General features: G+C 38.3%; 1 protein-coding gene across 1 annotated transcript in view; it reads left to right on the forward strand.

The window, feature by feature from the left end:
- The window catches only part of BMPR2 (bone morphogenetic protein receptor, type II (serine/threonine kinase)), a 105,531-nt gene that overhangs the window by 19,305 nt on the left and 64,925 nt on the right, over positions 1-21,301 (forward strand). The window lies entirely within an intron of this gene.

Raw genomic sequence — 21,301 nt, forward strand, 5'->3', positions numbered from 1 at the left:
ACTTCACAAACTATTTTTTCTAGTCTTACTCTCAGGCATGGCAGCATCATTTTAACAGAATCTGTTTTTCACTTCTAAGTAAAATAGTAGAAAAACACTTGCTGTATGAAATCTGTGACCACACTGATAGTTTGGCATATGTTTTAAGCAACCGAAAATAGAGTTCTTCTAAGATGTGTCAGATCCTTAATTACAGGTATAGTTCTAGGCTTGGTTATAATAAATGTAATTATTCCCTCCCCTCTCAATTTAAATTAAAAGTAAGTAAATATAAATAATGTCAACCCAACTGTGCCTCAATGCTGTCCTTAATTGGCTAACATTGAAAACATGGTTAACAGTGCAATTAGTTTAGAAGAGGTCCCAAAACTTGAATTTCAGGTTATGTATGTATGTGAACATACTGAGCTGAAATAATGTGAAGATAAACTAGAACAGGAATACTTGTGGTGGCAGTCAGTTTAACAAAACCAAATCACGATAAAAAGCCAATGACAAATCAGACCTAGTGTGTTAATGCAAATATTTATAACCTGTTTGACCTGAATTGCTGTCATGTCTTCCACTGTTCTGCAATTTTGATGAAAGCTTTCCTTCTGCTTGAATTTATTTTGTAACATTATTAATAAATTAAAAAAAATAAATACACTACTCAGTAAAACAATTTAATGGAGTTTGCAGGGTGAAATCTGTAACTCCTAGTAAAATTTTTTTGAAGATTAGCACTACATTATCTAATGGTGGAGAATTCACATCACTGTTATTGTGCAGCTTGTCCCCACTCCTGATGCTTCTCAAAGAAGTTGCTGGCTGTGGAGTATTCTAGTGACTGCTCAGCGTTGCTTTCTGCTCTGTAAGCAGGACTTGTATTCAGATGAGTGTTTTTAATGGATCCATTCACAAGTTACACGTCTTCGTGCAGAGCATAAACTCCTTCAGAACTGCATGTGCTCTGAGTTTTACAGTCATGCTTTCAAATAACACCACCTTACATCCCTGTGGAGAGACGTTTTTGCGTTCTCTTCGGGACTGCCCCAGTGACACAAACTGTGCGTCTGACAACTGGTTTTAATATGAAAGATTGTTCTAAAGGCCTTTACAGGAGGAGTAAAAGTTTGTCATCATTCCTCTTGTGAGGACAATGGTACAGCTTTTAATGGCCTTATGCAGGTGAAGAGGTGCAGCTGGCTGGCATGGATGAGGTATCTCCTTCCTCCCTCCATATTTTTAAGAGCCTGCATGAGGCAGCTTAGTTTTCCAAGGGAGCCAGCAAGAGATTTGATGTTTCTTAATTGACTTGAGACTGTTTTCTCTGGGCATGAGACGTGATGAATCTTAAAGGGAATATGAGAGACTGGCTTAAAGACACAGTGGAGGGAACTGGTGTGGAATGCCCCCTCCCCTTGCTTTATCAGTGTACTCCATTTGAAGCTTACTGTTGGTGTCTTGAAGTAGTTACCCTTCTTGGAGGGGAGTTTCCTCCCCATCTTGATGAAACATATTTGGTGGTTTCCACAGCAAGCAGAGACCTGCTCCAGGTGTGCCAGACATTGCCTCAGGGCCATTGATAGGGCACTGGCTGTCGGGGGGGATTCTGGTAAGTGGACGTTTTGACACTCATGTTTTAAATTCCACCATGCTGCAGTTCCAGTCACTGCTTATGATGAAATCATGTAACCAGTAAATTATTTACAGAGGCAGGGCTAGATTGGCAGAGGTGTCCTCATTGTGAAGTGAAAGCTCCCTAAAGCAATGAAACAATAGAGAGTAGAATTGGAGCAGAATTTAAATGAAGTAAAGATTTTATGGCAGGCAGCCAGAAGGCCAGATTGGGTTTTCTGAAGTACTGGCTGGGTTTGTCTTCATAGTCTGATACTGCAGCCCTGGAAGCTTGTAGAGCTTTCTGGTTTTGTGTACAATGTGACTAAAATGTGTGATTGTCATAGCATCTTCCGCTTCTAATAATTGCTACTATGGTTTTGCTTATCAAGAACTTGGAAGAGACTCACAGATCCTCTTATCAAGTATTATTAGCAAGGCTAGGCAAGGCCACTTCAGTTCAAGTCAAGCTCGATTAGAAACTGGGTATGCTGACCACTGGTATGGTTGAAATACTATATTTAAAACAACAATGGCAACAAAACTACAGTCCTCCGTCTCCACCTCCAAACCTACTCCCAACCTCCACACCACAGGCAAAAACCTGACTGGGAACAAACTTGTTAGCAGATTAAAAATTCTGTTGTGACTCTCATGCATGGATTACATAGGCCTCCCAGGTCCCTGTGCAGTTCATGTCCTTGTCTGAACAGAACATGGGGCAGAGGTAGCTAGCTGTCTTGGATGGGTATAAGGTAAAAACCCAGCAGAAAGAAACAACTGTATTTTAAGGGAAATTTCAGAAGAACTTAGATTTCAGTATCTCATGTATTCTTGCTGCTTTCAAATTCAGTTACCACAAACTTCAATTTATTATCTAGTATTATCCTTACTGGCTTTAGGTTATGTCAGTAGATCTTTAAAAACAGTCTGTGGAAGTTTTTAGGTATGCAATTGAAGTTAACTTCAAATATTTAACAGTATTTATTGCTATAACTTACTTGCCTATTTTTATAGGGTTTATGGTGATTATGGGTATGATACATTTTCAAAAGTTCCCCCTTTCTAAAATGGCTACTGAAGCATGCAAACTCTTCTGGATCTCTCTAAATATTCTTCATAAAGAGTAATAGATACCTTGCCTTGTTTTTCTAATTCTTAACTCTTTGCTGTGATTTCTTTATGATTTCATTAAAAGCAAGCCATTATCCCACAGGAAACAGTTGGTTTCAGAGCTAATATATACCACCGAAAGGAATAATATTAATTTTTTTCTGACTTGTCATGGCTCATGTTTTAGGTAAGACTAGATAGTCAATTTTTTAACAATTCCGTGTAACCCTTTCATGAATGAATTAGCTTTGTCATTCTTAACAGCTGCAACTGAGCATTGTTAATTGAATATACACACAAGTAGTGCATCATAGCTAGAAAATACTTTAAATCCTTTCAGCTACAGATAGTCATCTGGTGGGACAGAATCTGCATTTCAGTGGTCGAGAAATGTAATCTCTGTTTCTGATGGTCTTGTAGTAGCTAGGGCAAAGTGAAAGCTTTGGGACTGGTATGTAAGCTAGGCAATTAACTGGAAGCAAAGGTTAATTTTCACTTGTCATTAATTTAATGCAGAATGGCGCTTGCCAGGGTCAATGCTAGCATTGTGATTTGCAAATGGTGTTACACTGTCACCATTCATACTGTTTTTGTTATAGTGAGCAGTTTGTGTTGGTAGAATAGGTTCATTGTTACCTTGAAAATCAAGTAGCCCATGAGATAGTCTGTTATTCTATTCCAAAAAGTTTAATATACAATTCTAGCTGCACTTCTCTTTGGTAGATCAGTTTTATCCAGAAATCGATTTCTCTCTTCCTTCTCCCCCTGCCCATTTTTTTCATTTCAGGGAAAATAGAAGTAATTTCTCTATGGAGATGGTATTTAATGTGGTTTTAAAGGTGCCATATAAATATGTAACTGTGAATACAGACTTTGATTTTTCCACAGGGTTGCTTTTTAGGAAGTGTCTGCAAGTAATGATAGCTGAGGTTTGGTCGGTAGGTGCCCTTTGAGGTAGGGAGAGACAGAAGAGTATTTACAGTTCTTTTCTTACTTGTCCCTAGTTATTTGTTGCATTCTGGCAAGGGTCTTCAGGCACCAGGCAGGAGACTGCGGTTCCTGGAGCTGATGATTTAGTCATTCTTCTGCAGCAGCAATCCATGAGGAGATCTCTCTCTTCCAGCTTCTATCCTGCTCCTAGCTATGTATTCCTTCCTCTCCCTTGTACTCATCTGGAACCCCTCATTAAGCAGCTTTAAGTCACTAACCTGGCAGAAATTTAAGTAGTGTGTTTGTGTGGCTACTGACCTAGTTTTCTGCCAGACTGGAGAGTTACAGCAGCTCATGGGGGCTCCTGCTGTGGGTCTGCTCCAACACTTGTTAAATAGCAGGAGTATGCAGCACTTTTGTACCGTGCTTTGAAATTTTCAATGTTACTGGCAATTATTCTGAGACGGACATTTAGCTCTGCCTGCTCACTGTATTCATTTAGGCACTTCAGGGCTGTTAGATGTTGAAACAGTATCTGTGTATGTACTTAGATTCTGCGAGTGGCTAGGTTCCTGAATACCATGCATCTATAGCCTATTTTAAATTTACAGAGCCTGTGGCACGTCCCTCTGCTGCAGCATGGGCTGTATTTCTTCTTTCATGTTCTTGGACCGAAGTTTCATAGGTGGCTATCTAAACTCACCCCTTAAAACAGGCATCAGACTGATGGACATAATTTATGTCTGTTTGTAAAGCATAATTCTTCTGGATATGAGATGAATGATTGTAACAATGTAGAATATTATAATGTTACAACTGAATGCTTCAAATATGAAATTTATTATAGAATTTTGTAGAATAATTTAGTATTTATGTGATGTGCAAAATGGCTTACAAGGTGCAAGCAGATGAAAGAAATATGCTTAGTAATGCAAGATCTGGGTGATTAACTAGGTAAATTCATAAGATACAAATTTTTAAGACTTGCAGAAAAAAGTGTATCAGTTGCTGTGTATTTTTTCTGTAACAGCTAATCTTCAAATCTGAATTTCCTTCATCTACAGATAAATATATCTGCCTTACAAGCTGAAATATTTGCTTGGTTATTTTTTCATATTTTAGTAACCATTTACATTAAGTAGATTGAAAAGATGTTCTTAGTGATTAAACACCTTTTTATCTTTCATTATTGTCAAAATTCATTCTCATAAAACTAATTCAGGGTCATTTTGTTGTGATACAGTGCAGTTGTCTTGCTTCGTAATCTGTCTTTATACATCAGCTCTGTTTGAAACTCTCCCTCTTCACAGTGCCTTTACCTTACCTTAGAGGAAGACCTGAGATGTTTGCATTGGACTACAGCACAAGTAGTCTTGAATTTCATGGATGCTTGTGTATAAGGAAAGGCAAGTCTGATTATTGGCAACGCTTGAAATTCCAAAGTCCACTGGTATTTGTCCAGGTCATTAGGAGTGAAGTTACTCCGGGTCAGCACAAAGAAGGAAGTGACAGATTTACTGCTAAGAAATGGCTCGGAAATCTCTGTGCAAAGTAATTACATGCAGGAAGCTGTATGGGAATAGGAAGTCCGAAAAGGCCAAAACTGGCGAGTTACAAGATTTGGGGAGAATCCAGGCACCTGTGACTAGCAGGCCCATCGCTGATTTTTCTCTTCAACTTGAGTGATGGTTGCCCAACAATCCGGATCTGGTTTTGGGTATTTTGGTGTGGGTTTTGTTTTGTTTTTTTCCCCACAAATAAATTTTTGTTTTCAAACACGTAATTACAGTAAATTTCTCTACTTTTTGCTTGGCTTCTAGGGATTTCTAGAGGCTTGTCAGAGATGAGTGTAAAATGGTTTTCAGGAAGGAAATCACATTGCTAGTAAATAATCCAATTAAATTTTAATGCAGAGAGCGCGCGGGTGTCTTAATTTCTCTGGGACAGCTTCTGTCATTCATAGTTACTGAAATAATGAATGTTTCTCTGTAGTTTGTTTAAAGGGATCTTCAGAGAACCTCTTTGCATATTCTATCAAAATATATGCAAATTGACTACCCACAAGTCCATTCACTGAGCTATCAAAAATGTATTGAAGCACTTCAAAAAAATCGAGCCAAGTGAAGATTTTGTGTCCTGGAGTGGTACCAGTAACATAGCAGATTATTCCTATTTCTCATTTCTTTAAGAGGAAATTTGGAATTTCTTCATGTATTGGTAGACATACTTGATAATAGGTTGCTGTGAAATAGGAGGTGTTGCCTTTCAGCTCCACAGAGGTCAAAGAATGAAGTGCTGTGGAATTTACTGTGCAAAGGTTTAGTAGTTTACTCTTCTTCATACAATTCTATACTGTAATTACTCCATACAGGGCAAGGGCTTAAACTTCTATGAAATTCCCATAAAACCACTATGACAATCAAGTAAATTATTTTAAGAATAATTTCCCCATGAAAAAGTCTTGGTTTTAATTCTTGGAAGTGTGGATAGTATCACACAGTGGGATACTGAAACGATCAGCTGACAATGACGATTCACTCTGTTTCTGAACACTCCTCCAGTCAGCATTTGGTGAGCACAAATTTCTGTTTCAGTGATCTGACCATTGACTCCAAAGTATTGGTTTCTTTGCATTTGTAGAATTGTTACATGTTTGATTTGCTTTGAAGGAAGCAGTGAAGCCTAGGGTGCAGTTCTGTGGCAGTTGAAGTTGATCTAAACCTTGAGCTGCCAGGGACCACCTTTCTTGACTTCCACCTGCCTCCCATACGCCCTGCTAGCCAGCTGGCCTTGGCTTCTCTCCTGTTGCCAGCACCAGTGCTTCAGTATGCAGTGAGACCCTTTGGAGAGCTGACTTTTCAAAACTAACCTCCTCCTGCTCCCCCAGTTTGTTTTTTTTTTTTTTTCCCCCAGATTGTCTCTCTGAATTGGTTCACTGTGCAGTTTCATGAGTGTCAGCTCTGGCTCAAGAGAAACAGCAGTAAGTAGGGGAGGGGAAAAGGCAAAATGGTGCTAATCCCACTTCAGTCTGGTTTAAGAGGCAGTGTAATGGCCCTGGGGGGTGGGGGGAGAGAGAGAGAGAGAGAGAATTATTCCTGGATTACTGAATAACAGGGGTTGTCTACAGTTATTGAGCAGCTGATTAGGAAAAAACCTTTGTCTAACCACAAGTGGTCCATGGAGCACAAGAGAGTCGGTAGTTCACAACTCGTGAAAACCATATTAAACAATTTAAAACTGCATTTCCTCAATTAAAAGTTTGGCTTAAGGGTTGATATTTTGGGAACTTCTTGTCTGAAGAGAGAGAAATTTGTTTTTTCATCCTCTATTCCCATTGGTAGTTTCCTTGATTTATAGGAGAAGGAGGCTTGTTTAGGGCTTGACTATATTGTGCTTTTTAGTGATCTTTGGGGCAGACCTTTTCTGCAAGGAAAAAGGAACTGTGAATAGGTTTGAGCTGGTTGTGTGTGATACACTGACTTCCGTTATCATCTTTTGAATTTCTGCAGTGGGTTTTTTTTTGGTTGTTTTTTTTTTTAAACTCTGTTTCTGTCACTGGGCAAATAGGAAGTGGTGTGAATGCATAAGTGTTGGGTTTTTTTCGTTTTTTTTCTTTTGTTTTATTTTAAAGGACCCATTTCTACTTGAGAAGCATTGCTTTGTGGTGCTTCCCAGCCCTTCTCTTTTGTTTCATGCGAGCCTCTCTAGAATGCTTAAATATGCTAATCCCTGGCAGCAGGAGGGTAAAGGCTTTTTAAACTTTTTGGTTTTGTGAGCCTTTGGTTACTTAAGATAATAAGAAGTGTAAATAATAAAGATATGTAAATGATGTGCATAATTATTTGCTAAGAAGTGTACTGCAGACAGATTGCTTTTGTAAGACTTCTGGAATAAAATGGGAGTGATAGTAAGAGATAGCAGACATTTAAACAGCAAACTTGCAGAGCTCTGACAAACTGTTTCTACTACTGAGCTCTACTACTGAATCATATTTGATGTCTTTTAAAGTGATAAGTGATGAAAAAAGCTAATACCGTTGCTGTTTTTAAAAAGTACTTGTTTAAATCAAATGGTCAGTACAATTTTATATGAGCTTATACTTAACCTATTTATAATTTAAAGATTTCCTACTGAAGAGTTGATTGAGATGACTTTTTTTTTTCTTTTCTCTCTCCTCCCATTTAATCTGTTGCTCCTTTTTGGATTATTTGGTAAAGTGAGAGCTGCCTTATGGACACAAGCTGTTACTCTGTGGTTTTGCATCATGTTTGGATAAGCTGTAAGCATTACATACAGAAGAATGTGCAAGTAATATCTTAAAAACTTGAGATTTTAAGAAAGTCATTTGCATTTAAGATGAAAATAAGGGACTGATACAAACATACTTGATGCTAGACAGCTCTATGATTTTTAGAGGTATTAGTGTGAGAAAGAAGAAAGTGAAGGGAATAAAGACTATTGACTTTATCACTGTATGATCTATTGCAAACTTGCTAAGTGTCAGGTTCAAAATCATAATTCCTTGAGGCACATACAATGGAAAATTAACGAATCCTTAATGTTAAGCACAAAGTTAAGGAAATGCTTATGTTCTGCTGAATACTGGTCTTGAATGTTAAGCCAAACCAAGACATTTATCTTGTGTTCATAATAAATGGCTGGGATTTGCATAAAGTCAGGTTTTTCTTGGTGCTTAATTGCCTTTGTGTAAAGTAATGTTTTATAATGGACTTTTATACAGTTGGATAATTCTTTTTTTTTATGTGACGTGGTAAACAAATGTTTTTGGTAGTGAATTACGGACATATTTAACAGGAGCTTACATGTACTAAGGCTATAATTGTCTATTCCAACCCTAGAGAAAGATGTCAATCTTTTCAAGATTGAAGGAGATCATTGCTAGCAAAATGTTTTGTTGTTGTTGTTTTTAATGCAAGCTATTTCATGCCATTACCTTCCTGAAAAGAATATTGATTAATGACATTAAAGGGTATTGAACTGCATTTAAAATTTCAAATTGCTTGACATCCATATTTGCATTTTAGTTGGGTAAAACCCATTGTTGCTTTTCTATGAAAGCTGTGATTTGATACAGTTGATTTCTTTTTAAAGGTGGTTGATACACATGTGCAGGGTAGAGTAGAATGATGAAAAGAAGTAATAAGCAATACATCTCTGTGGAAGAAAAGTTTCTAGAGTTTTTTTTACACAAAATGCTATAATCTCTGACTTGGAGAGTGCTAAGCTGCTGATGCTTAGAAGCCAGAGAAGTGTACTGGAAAATACTATATGTTTGTGTGTCTAACATCTGAAACTGGTCAGTATTGGAAATCATCCAAAAAACATACGCACTCTAAGTGTAGGGTTTCAGAAATGCTCTACTCTGTTACTGGCACCAAGTGAATAGCTGGAGGGAAACTAATATAACAGCCTGAAACCTTTACATACCCTGAGCAGTCAGCTAGCTGAAATGCCTTTTCACCAGCAGGATAATCCTTGTAAATGATGTGTGTTAGGTCGTTGGGAAAACCCTTTTGTCTCATACTGAAAATGAAGGTCTTCTGATCATTTTGCCCATACATTAAGAATGCCAAGAGGTCAGTGTTGTGCATTTTCCCTGTCTACTCCACGTTAAACATTACACAACGGATTTGTGCTACAAAAGAGTGGCGGTCCAAATAAATAAGTGGTGCAATTTCCAAAAGCACACGGTTGCCCTGTGAAGAAGGAAGATGTGGAAGGTGAATGGCCTTAACCTGAAGCCTCACCCATACAGTGTGTTTTTTTGCCGTGTTGTCACGTAGGCACTGAGTGCCGTCCTGCCTACAGTGGGGGAGGTCCAGTTTCCTTGCAGCTCCTTCCCTCTGCTGCTGATCCTGCTGCTTTTCTGCTTCATTACCCTGATGTGGGCATTGTTGATGCCTTTTCACTCTCAGTCCCTCAGTCTGATTCAAAGGCTACTTCAGTGTATCTAAAGGAGAAGGTCTTTCACCTCCTTCTCTCTCAAAATACAGCCTGCATAGCAAATATTCGGTGGTGTGATTATGTTCAGCTGCACTGTTACAAAGGGAGATTTAAATGAAATCCAGACTAAAATTTTAGTCCAGTTTGGTGAGAAAATGATAAATGGAATAACAGGTTTTTCATGATAGCAGCTTGCTAAATTACAGGTTGCTGGATATTGTTGAGAAGAGCAAACATTTCCATCTCCTCCATGCTGTTTTAAGTATGCAGAATCAGTGTCTCTTCTCAAAGATCCTCACATATAGATCCTTATTTTTGCATTTCACAGGTGTTAATTTGTATATATTTCATAGTCTGAAATGAACAAAGTGAGATGGTGATGTTAATGCAAACCTTTTCTTCAATTCCATACGGTGGGTTGCTAATTCCATTTAAAATTAGTGATATCAAATACACAAAATCATTATTTAGGTATAAATGTGCTTTTACATTTCAACTGATAGCAGTGTTATGCACAAATTGAAATATAATTTGTGATTAATGTAGGAATGGATTGTCACAGCAACGGCAACTTAGTGCTTTAGCACTTTTGAGCGGATGGAGTTCTTATTTGCTGCCTTCTGGCATTTTTTCTCGTGAACCCTTTGCCCTCCCTTCTTGTACTCTTGTCCATGCTCCTTTGTTTGCTGTTCAGATTTCCCACACCCTGTTTGTGCTGTTACTACTGCATTTAATTAAATGGTTTGCTTTTGCAAAATTATCCAAATGCAGTGCTTCGTTGAACAACATGCTATGAAATGCCTTTCATAGGAAGCAAAGCCTTCTTGCCAAGTGTCAGCTGGAGAGACCTGCACCCTCTTTCCGTCTCTCCCAGCACTGGGGATACATTAGGTGTTACCTATAGCATTTATTACAACTCCACTTTGTGCTTGTTAAAGCTCATGCCCATCTTTTATTACGTACAGTCTCTTGCTATATTTATGTACTAACAATGTGAAACACATGAATCTGGTTCCCCTGTTCAGTCATACATGATCAAGCAGTAACCTTCTTCTCCCTTACCTTTGGGAAAAGCTTGCTCCGTTTGGACAAGGCTTGCGTGGGTAGAGAGAACAAGTGCTGGTCCTAACCTAGGATTTACTTGGTATGTTCATTAGATATTACGAACAGAATGTCTTTTAATGTAAGCTTTGAAGAATAAGTGTCTTTGCTAAATACTGTATACTTACTGTGTATATATAATTTATGTGTGTAAAACAAAAGGCTTGGGCTGAGAACTGCTTTCAGCATGCGATGGTAAAGGGAAGTATCAGCGGTAAAGGGAGTAAACTTCCTATACGTTAGTTTTGAGCTTGGACAGTGCTGGCATTGAGCCTGAGAAGATGAGGTTCTTCATTGGTTCATTGCTGATAATATACTGAAGTTACACTTTACCGATGGAACTTGGCTGCAAGGGGGATCTCAATGTATGGTTTCGTGCAGGGTGTCTCCCGTGCGCAAGTGTCCTTTTTGAAAGGAGACGTTTTGGGCCTTGTTAGCAATGATTTGGGTTATACCCTGTAATATGATAGTAGGTCAAACTCAGTGAAATTATAATTTTAATAAAGTTTGCAAATTATTGTAGAGAAAAGTGTATTTCTTTCCAAATAAATAAACCCTTAACCCAAATGGGAAAATCCCACTCCGTAACTAGGTAAGAAAGAGCACTTTCTGTGCACAATTCATTATATTCTGGCTAATTCTGGCTAATTTTGTTGTTGTTGTTGTTTTGTTTTTACCTGAAACTAAATGTAGAGCAGCTTGGGAGCAGAGAAACTGCTGTCTATTATATAGTTAGGTTGTACTGTATTTTTTTTTGTTTTTAAAAACAAGCTTGTCAGAAAAGGAAATCTTCTAAAATATAGATATGAAACATGAAAATTATTGTAATTTAAAAATGTGGAAGTATGATTGGACATTATATTGTCAAGCAAATACATATATGACTGAGTAGTGTGACTAATGTATTATTGTGGTGTTTCTTTAGTTGAGAATTTCAATACTTGTTTAAAGGAAGAATCTCCTTCTGTCTTGTAGAATGTGGTTCCTGTTGTAGTGATTTGGGCTATCAGCGATGCTTAGAAAAGAAATCAGAACTCGACTACTGCTGATTTCTTTTTTTTTTTCCCAAATATTAAATAGGTAGCTGGATTTCTAACAATTTAAATTGGAAGGGTTAAGGGTGTCTTTTGCATCAAATGTTAGCTGACTTGAATAGCACTATATGTGAACTTTGGTAATTGTTATAATGTATTAGCGCTCGCTTTTCTTGGAGAAGAGTTGAAGTGACATTGGATTAGCTCAGATAAAGTCTGGGGCATACGATATTCTAGCATGTCTGTTTGTCTCTTTATTTTGGAAGTAAAAGCCCTGCTGTCAGGCGCAGCTTTGCCCGCGGTTCTTGTCTATTTGATGAAGGCTGTTTGCGGTGCTGGAGAGGCGTCTGCAGTGCCGGGGAGTTGCCAGGACCTCATTAAGTGCAGCTTGGACCAGAGCCAGGCATTCAGGGCAGGGGAGCCTCAGCGTTTTCTCTCCCAGCGACGAGAAGCAGTTCAAAAGGGGAGGGGAAGAAAGAACAGACTGCTTCACCCATCAACTGCTGTGTTTTATTGTGCTAAAGGGGGTTAGCTAAGTTCTTGGAAATAAACGTAGGCTGTAACTTCTGCTAGCTGTTGTCAAAGTTGAATGTGTTCCCTCCTGTCCCTCGCCTTTTTCCTTTGCGTTGGTGAGACACAATAACTGTAACAGGACGTTCAAAGGTCTTCCCGTACTCTTAGTAAAATCAACTTCTCTTGTGCGATATTCTAAATCAAATGAGAAATAATGTATGTTAAAGCTGTAAACATCGCCACCTTAGAAAAATATGGTCTAGTTTTCACATTTCCTGTTGTGAGCTGTAAATTATTTCCTAAAAATAAATATTTCAATCCATTCCTTTTCTTAAACTATAAATGATTGAAATCATAATTTCTACAGGGCATAAAGCTTTTCTTTTGCTAATATTAAAAGTATATTCTATATATCAGTTACGGGGAAAACTTCAGATAATTTGTAAGTTTTCTGAAATACTCAGTAACTGGGGCAACTGTGTTTTAAGAGATCAAAAAAGAATGCTTTCTGAAGTGAAATTCTGCTAGGCAGAAGGATTTTCAACTCTGATGCCACTTTTTTTCCTTCTGTATTTAACCTGTGATTTATCCTAACTGGCTAAGATTTAAGACTTTCTAAAAAACACAGTATCTGAGCAGCACCAATATAAAAAGCTTTTCATTTAAGTACTACCCTGCTGAATGTTTTGAACAACTAAGATGCAAAACTGTGCCCTGAGATACCTGTGCAAAGACAACCCAGAATAATGTAGCGTAGCTGAGCAATTGTAAGGTGAATTGGTTTTAGCAATGGATTGGATGAGTGTGTTACATGGATGTGTCTGGATCTGTCTCATCTGTCTTTCTTTTGTATTTTTACCCAAAAGTGCCCAGAAAGATTGCAGGGGGAACAAGGGGAAGCATGAAAATGAGTTACAACCTGCTGCCAGCCAGGGCTGTCAGCTGTGAGAAGTACTATTTGCTCATGTTAGCTGACTTGTTTTGCAAATTTGCAAAACCAACTCTTTTTCCAGACTTTTCTTTAGAAATTACAGTCTCCTCATCAGTTTAATAGTTTATTTAGGAAAATGTTGGCATTCTTAGCACAGCTGGGAAACCTCTTCTACCTGAAGAAATAAATGGTGGCTTTTGTTGATGGTTGTACTGGGTATATGGCAAAATTTATACAGTGCTGTTTTCTGTTTTGAGAACAGAACCTGATAATGAGTCAGAATATTCATAAAACTAACACATGGCCCCTCAGACTTCTCAGGACTTGCAATTTCAGCAGAACTCCTTTGTGGAGATGCAATAGACAGACTGTCATGCAATTTACTGTTTGAGACCTGTAGTTATCTTTTTGTATAGCAGGGAGTATGTTTTGAAGGTATCTGTTACTGTTTTTCAGATGCTGGGCTTATTTAAGCTCATGGAAGTGCTATTGAATGAGATAAATTGTAGTGAAGGAGACTGTATGCTGGTGAAACACTGCTGTTTGTACAGCTGCAGATCAGTTAATAGAGACATAAAGAAGCAGGCCAGAATGGGGATTTGAATAGTCCTATATTGTCTGAAAACTGTACGCATCCTTAGTTCGCTGGGTTGACTATGAAGGAGGGAAGCAGCCTGTCCCATACTATGTTGTTAATAATTTTCTGGGAGAGGGGCAATGCAAGTGGCAGTACTGCTGAGTGGTTACAGTTAGCTTTTAAAGCAACATTTGTTTTACAATGCAGATAAATTGTGTTGTCTGAAAGAAAATGTGCCTCTTGTTTGCTCTTTCAAAAGGATTTAGAATTACTGTAAGGATTGCATAAACTGATGTTGAGTCAGTGCAATGGTACTGTCTTTTGCTAGTAAGTCTTAGGAATATGGGGAGAAAGAAGAGTAGAGTGAGATGAACACTGAGCAGTCGGCTGGCACATCAACATATAGTTGATACTTGAGCTAGAGGGAGTTGATTACAATTTCTTGTAGAATATCAGTTTAATTCTTAGGGGGTGCTAGCCTCAGAGAGGGGAGCATGTACTGATGGCTATTACTCTGTAGATTTCTTCTACAAGAAATGGTAGTTCTGCAAGTATTTAAAACAACATAGTCAAAAGCTAAAAATTGGAAATATTGCTGACCAAGCTGAAAACTTCAGATTTTTCCCTCCAGTCTAAAAACGTAAGTTGCTTTGACTATTTCATATGTTAATACTATAGATGTTCAACAGTTACTGATAATAGTATGTAGGAAGAGTATCACTGACCACTGCAGCTTACTTGTTTAGTAATGCTAGAATGGGTGAAGTACAAAATAAAATTAAAAATCATCATGGAAGCTTTTGTTGTTGACTTCTTATTTTTTCTAAGCTTGAAAATGACGTATATCTTCCACATTTATCTCAAAGTATCCGTTTGATAGTATCAAAGGTTGTAGCTTTCCTTGACATAATCTTAATCATGCTGCACATCTTTAGAGCCATTTTTTGTGACCTGGGAACTCTAGCCATAGGTCCTACATGCTGTGTTTATACCTGAAAGTAACTGAGGTAGTCAGAAGGAGGTAATTTCATTAAAGTTCTGCTTTTTTTCATAAAATATCCACAAGTGGGAATTGATTTACTTGAGCTTGTTTAGATCACCAAAAAAAAAAAAGTTTTAAAGATTCTGAATAATTATGAGCTGAGTCATCTCTAGTTAAAGTTAGGCAGACAAGTATATGTGTCATTTTTCTGTGCCTTGATGGTGTGCCAGAAATGTGTAATCAAATTTGCATGTCTGGATTTGCATTTAGTAACTAAGGTTCCATGTATATAATTTAGAAAATAATTTTTGTTTAGATACTTGATTTAAGAATTTAGACAACAGTTTAAGAAATGTTTCTGGTTGTTATTGCTGTTGATGCTAGTCTCTCTTAGTTGCTTGCAGGTTAGATATTGATACTGCTTGAACTTTTTCTCAGACCTGAACTTCGTATCATAGGACATCCATCAGAAATTGAAGACACTTCCTCGCTTACGATGTTTAAAAATGAAACATTATTATTCAAGAAAAAGAATTAAAGTTACTTCTTGCACATTTGTCAAATGACAGTGGCAACTTAAGCCTTTTCACTGCACATTCCCCACTAGCGACTGTCAGATCCCTCACTGCAATAGATGGACTTTATGGGGACTCCAGATAATTGGCAGCTGAGGTTATCTTGAATGTTAAGGCCCAGGGCTCTAGAAGGGAAATACAGATGTGCATTCTATCTAGTATTTTTCAAATATGGCCTGGACAATACTAATTAATTACTTGACCTGTATGTTTCCCTCCATTATTATTTTCTTTTCAGAAAGAGAATTCATACAGTCCCCATTTTCCTATTCTTGAAATCTTTGAGAGGTGTGCCAAGGAAGCCCAAGTGTTTGGGGTCAGCTAGGAAATAGTTTTTCTTCCACTCATAAGAACTGAGCCATCTGTTAGCTGTGGCAGAAACTTGTGATAAGAACTAGGGACAGTATTCTTTGATGTATTGGTACTTGTTTTCATTTATGTGAACTGGAGGACAAAGGGCTGAATCTCCAGGGCATAACTATGTTACTAGTACATAAACATATTGCTATTTGAAAATCAAGGCTTGTAGGAATCCTGTAAATGCTGGCATCTGTGCCTGCCAGAAAAAATGGTAAACTGCCCATCTTTCCTTGCACCATACTCCTGCTATTTCATTCAGGCCAGGAAGGTGCAAAAAGGAAGGTGCAATAAATATCAGAAGTTCACCTTGGAACTGAGGGGTGGCTTCTGCAAACTCAAAAAGGGATTAGACAAGAGCCGGATGAATGTTGTCTTAATTATTTCTCAGAGTAGGGGCCAAGCCAGAGAATCTATCAGGAATTTTCATTGTATTCTCTTCCATGTGTTTTTGGCAATGGGAATGCAATGGAGAACTGATGCATTGTGATGGAGTGTTATTTTTTACTTGAATATTGTAATGGCAGTTACAGTTCGTAGTGGCACCTGAAACGATCTTTTGGTTGTTCTTGCTTCCATAATGCTGAATTTCATGCAGAACAGTGGAACCAATCAACAAAATTCACAATGGTCTGTCATTCATCCCTGGATGGCTGTATAAAAGATATAAGCCAATGGTGCCTTTATTCCAGTCTTCTGTCTTTTCCTAGAGGTAAAACAACCCTGGATTAGTTTACAATCTCCATAGTACTTTCTTTTTTTATTATTATTACTATTTTCTAAGATTTTGATTCAAGGACACACAGCCATTTCTACAAATTGCATCCAGGTAGTTAGGCAGAGTTGATAGGCAGCAGTTACAGTGAAATGTTACAAAATACTTTGGATGCAGTGTAGCGAGTCAAAGAGCTGGGCTACCAGAGAAATCTCCTGTGAAGGGTGGAATTCTGGCTCTGCTGAAATAATGTGGCAAAATTGCTGCTGACTTTAATGAGGTCAACCCTTGGGTTGTAAAGGGACTTGAATAAATACCTTACATAATTCTTTTCTTCTTCTAGTGACATTTCACACAGGCATTTGGGTGCAGATGTCATGATATTGATTGTTTTGTTTTCAGAACTGCAAAAATAGGTGACTTTATCTGAGTCTGTGTGGTCTTTGCAAGAGCAAATTCTGCGGCAGATGTCCCTGTTAGTCTTTGGAGGCTTTGTAGGAAGGAGAGAGAGGCACCTTATAAAAAGCAAGATAGACATGGCATTTTGTTCCATCTGGAATCTGAGTGTGTTGCATCAAGGAAGCTTCAAGAGCTGCAGTTGCTATAGTGATGCTTGCAGTGATGTTTTTCAGTACTTATTTTCTTTGAACACATAGAAAAAGTAAAGCTTAAGAAAATAAAAATTGACAGCCTCAGACTCATTTAGCTTTAAATGGTGGCTTGTGTGGACTATTTTAAATCAGTGTATGCATACGGAGAAAATTGTATAAAATGAAAAGAATGTCTGTTCTGTTCATCCTACTGCCAAGAGTAAGTTTTGTTTTTTAATAGACGAAATTCTTTTAAGATACTGCTTGTGCTAGCGTAGGATTAGTGTTAGTGTATGCTTCAGCAGAAGGTGATGGGGGTGTGCATGCGTAGATCCGACAGGATTCAATTGTTTGTAATGCTTTATAAACAGACACTGCTGTGAGGAGCTTATGTCTGATTTTAGATTAAAACACAGCAAGACATTGCATGTTGCACTTTTTCCATTTCCTCCTCTGTTCCATTGCAACTGGTCTTGATTGGGAAGCCGGTCAGCTGTGCTGAAGAGGAGCAGAGAGACCTCCGCAGTGTTTCTCAGCTTCTGCCTTGACATCATCTCTGACTCTAACACTGCTATTTGGCACTTGACGGGAATTTAACAACTTTAGTACAATTTAAGTGAAGTGTAAATGGTTACATGTGTATACTAAAAAGTTATAGAAGTGAGAAATGTGGATTAGATCTGGTGATGGGACAAGCTCTGGCAGAATTGGGAGCATCTTGCTTGCCAGAGGTCCTCTGGGAGCTGCTGTGCTGGTATTAAGCAGGAAGCACTTTTAAGTAATCTTTCTTTCAGCTGTAAAATCTCTTGTGTCTAATAAGCACCTTTTCTTTCCATTGGAGTGGTTCTGGTGTCTCTAGCCTCTACCCAGCATGCTTTCATTGAACTGTTAAGAAATTAGTATCCATGAGGTCTTTACTTTTCTGTCAAATTTGGTTGAAAATAGCAATTGGGTAGTGTTTTATGATGGGCGGGAGCAGAGGACAGAGCCTAAAAAAAGAACTTTTGCGCTCTCACCATCTGGTGTCTCTGGGTTATAGAGCAGACCTGGTTAAGGAGGGGACTGCCAAATTTTTGTGCGGGTAGGAGCAAACCAATACGGGAGAAATCTCCACTGCTGTCATTCTTACTGCAGCGCTGTGCCCGGTCTGTGTTACCATTCTGTTTGTGGGTTTGGCTGGCAGGCTCACCGGGGTCACCAACAGGGTCTTCCATAGTGGGTGCTCGTGCCAGTCGTGTTAGCAGCCCTGAGAGGTCTCTAGAACGCCCTCGCCTTCCTTCCCCATAATTCTGGAGTTACACAAGTGTTACCCCATGAAATGAGAGAATGAATTACTTCCCCTGAATAGGGACTTTGGTAAGCACTAAGTAATAGGCAACATGACAGTGACTAGGACAGTTTTGATCTTTCTTATTTTAATATTTTTGATACATATTTGGATGAAAGCATGAGTTGGTTCCTGTCTCAGTTTGTTTATAGTCAGAATAAAGACACAGTGTAATGACTCAGGGCAAAAATGCCAAAGTGTGGAGGTCAGGTTACAGGCTGAAGAATGCCAAAGATAGTTGCAATGGAGCCGTGTAGTGCGTCAGCTTAATGAGTGTATTGGTATGGGGTTTTGTTGATACTTTTTTAATGGTTAAAGTCCATTCATTATGGACTTACATTGTGGTAGAAATTATTTTCAGCACAAGCTTGGATGGAAAGAAGGAGAGTGACTTTGTGACTTGGCAGCTGCTCATAGGAACCGTGCTGTATGTATGGAGAGTGACCTAGAAAAGGTGTATTGGTGCTTATGGGAGAAACTGGCATCTGCTAGCAAATGCATCACAGGGAGAGCAGGCAAGGAAATGATAAGCAGATTGAAAAAAGTCAATGAGAGAGCAAATGCTGTAGGACTTTGAAAGGTAAGATGGGAAGTACAATGAAGTTCAGCATTAAGGGGAGAAATAGCAAGACAGAGAACCTTACTGCTTGAGGGGTGCAAAAGGAACGTCAAAGGGAACATAATAATGAACTCTGTGCTGGGGACAACCTACCTATGACTTTAAATGTTGTGGGACAGATTCTGCACTCACTGTTTCAGTAGCTTTTAAAGTCCAAATACTACTAGTATAATGATGGTATTTTATGAGTAAACTCTTCTCAGTGTATTCAGAGATTGCTGAATTTCATCATACTTATATTGTCTGTATTTGTCAGTTACAAGTTAGTAATTTTGCAAAGCCTGCGAACTGTCATGTCTTGTTAACATTCTTCTGTAACGTCGAAAATACCCTCAAACTTGATTTTCCTGTAGAAAAATCAATTCTTTTTGTTTAGGACTTTATTTACGTTTTTCCTTTGCTTCCTTATTTGGCTTTCTTTTGCATCAAAAGAGCTTCAGCTAGAAGGGAATGGTGGCTTCCTGCTGAAAGACTTACTTCTGTAGTTTATGTACTTATTCATTGGGTAGGGAAAGCTTAGTCATGACTGAATTAAATTCCTCTTTTTTCATCCACGGAATGCTTCTTTCCCTCCATAGCTGGTGGACACTGGCTTGCTGTCACTGATGGGAACAGTTGCACATTTCCTCTGTTGGACTTTCTTCATTTTCCTTTGCTATTACCCTACAAAGATAACCTGGCCTGGATTTTTGTTTTCTTGTTTTGTGTTCTGTTCTCCTCTTTACAGAGGAGAGACTTGCGTATCTGCCAACATTTTCATTATTTTACTTCCAATTTTGCATCAATACCAGTGTCATACATCCTTACAGTCCAGTGTTCTCAGAGAGCACTTGCGTCATACTAATTAGAGGGGCAGGAGTAGGGGAAAGGATTAATGAAGCTGAGCCTGAGCTGCTTTTTTCTTCCCCTTGTGAAATCTAACTGATTCTGTTGTTGGGAGCTTCTTTAATTTCTGTTAGTGTTTTCTGGTCCCTGAATAATCCAGTGACTGGATAATGTTAAAACCCACATCAATCAAAGTATTTCCTGTTTTCTCATCCTCATTGTCCTCTGTGACGTGCAACTATGATTTAGAAAAAACAAGATGTAATGGAAAATACAGCTTTTATAAATAAAGAAGCCAAAGAGGGTGTGGATGAACTTATGTGTAGACCCCCTCAGCAATCTTTACTTGGGTGGATGGATAGGGAGGAGGATTTCAAGAGTTTTTATATAAGGGTGAAAAAAGCCTGCAAACCTGGGAGGTTTACCTTTCAGTCTTATGGGATAGAGATGGCAAGCAAGATTTGGAGAGTAACCACGTTGTAAACAAAGAAGCTGAGGCTAAAACTATGGTAAGCTGCTTTACTTTAACTACTCTGCCTCATTGAGAGCGTTTGAAAACTGTGAATGTCTTTTGTTTCATCTCCTACAGAGGACGTTCAAAGACCTTTAAATCCCTAGAAGGTGAGGGAAGGAAGACAAACTAGAGAAGAAGCAAGTAGGGGAGAAATAACCTATCTAATCTAAAAGCTTTCTGGAAAGCCATGCTTTGAATAACTGCCGCATATTTTTACTTCTGTAGTTACGCCTAGTCAGTTGGTCCTCTCTTGACTGGCTGTGAAATTCTGATTTTAGCTTCCTCTTCTGAGATAGAGGCCATATCAATAGCTAGAAACTGCATCAAGATTCAGTTGTTTTGTTTGTATGTGTGTCTTTTTTTTCTCCCTGTACAGAAATCTTAGAATTCAATGTATAATTCCAAATGGCATAGACCAAGCCAGTGTTAGTCAAAGGAAACCATATGCAGCAAAAAATGCCACATCCATACTTCTGATAAAAAGATACAGCTCTCTTCTGTCTGCTAAAATTACTTCTTGGTTTACCAGCTACCAGAGGGATGAACTCAATTGGTTACTATTCTTGGGTTTGCTTCAGTGTCATCTGAAAGGAGTGGTTTTACCAGGTGAATGAATCACTACAATTTCCTTCCACATCTGAATTTTCTTTATAGCTAATAAATCTTGAATTTTCTTTATAGTTGTATCAAGTTGGAGTGATGCAAACATTCTCCCATTACCAGTAGTGCAACTCATAAAGTTGTTGAAAGAACATGATTCTGAAGTGTTAGTAAGATGTTAGTAGAAAACTAAAGACGTTTCCTGTTTTTTGGTAAGCAATGCTGTAAGCAGCACTTCAGGATCTTGTTAAATGCTGGGTTCTGCTGCTTTCCTGTTTGGTAGTAGTTCACTCTCCAGTCAGAACAATAATTCTTTCTCATAGCCTTAAGGAGGAAAGTGTTGGGGCATAACAAACTACTTGAACACTCTTTAATAACAAAGACACTTCTTTTATTGAGGGATATTGGAATTTTATATTTTGCAAATTTTTCTAT

This window comes from Haliaeetus leucocephalus, unplaced genomic scaffold (assembly GCF_000737465.1).
Source record: "Haliaeetus leucocephalus isolate CR32 unplaced genomic scaffold, Haliaeetus_leucocephalus-4.0 Scaffold1, whole genome shotgun sequence".
Taxonomy (NCBI): domain Eukaryota; kingdom Metazoa; phylum Chordata; class Aves; order Accipitriformes; family Accipitridae; genus Haliaeetus; species Haliaeetus leucocephalus.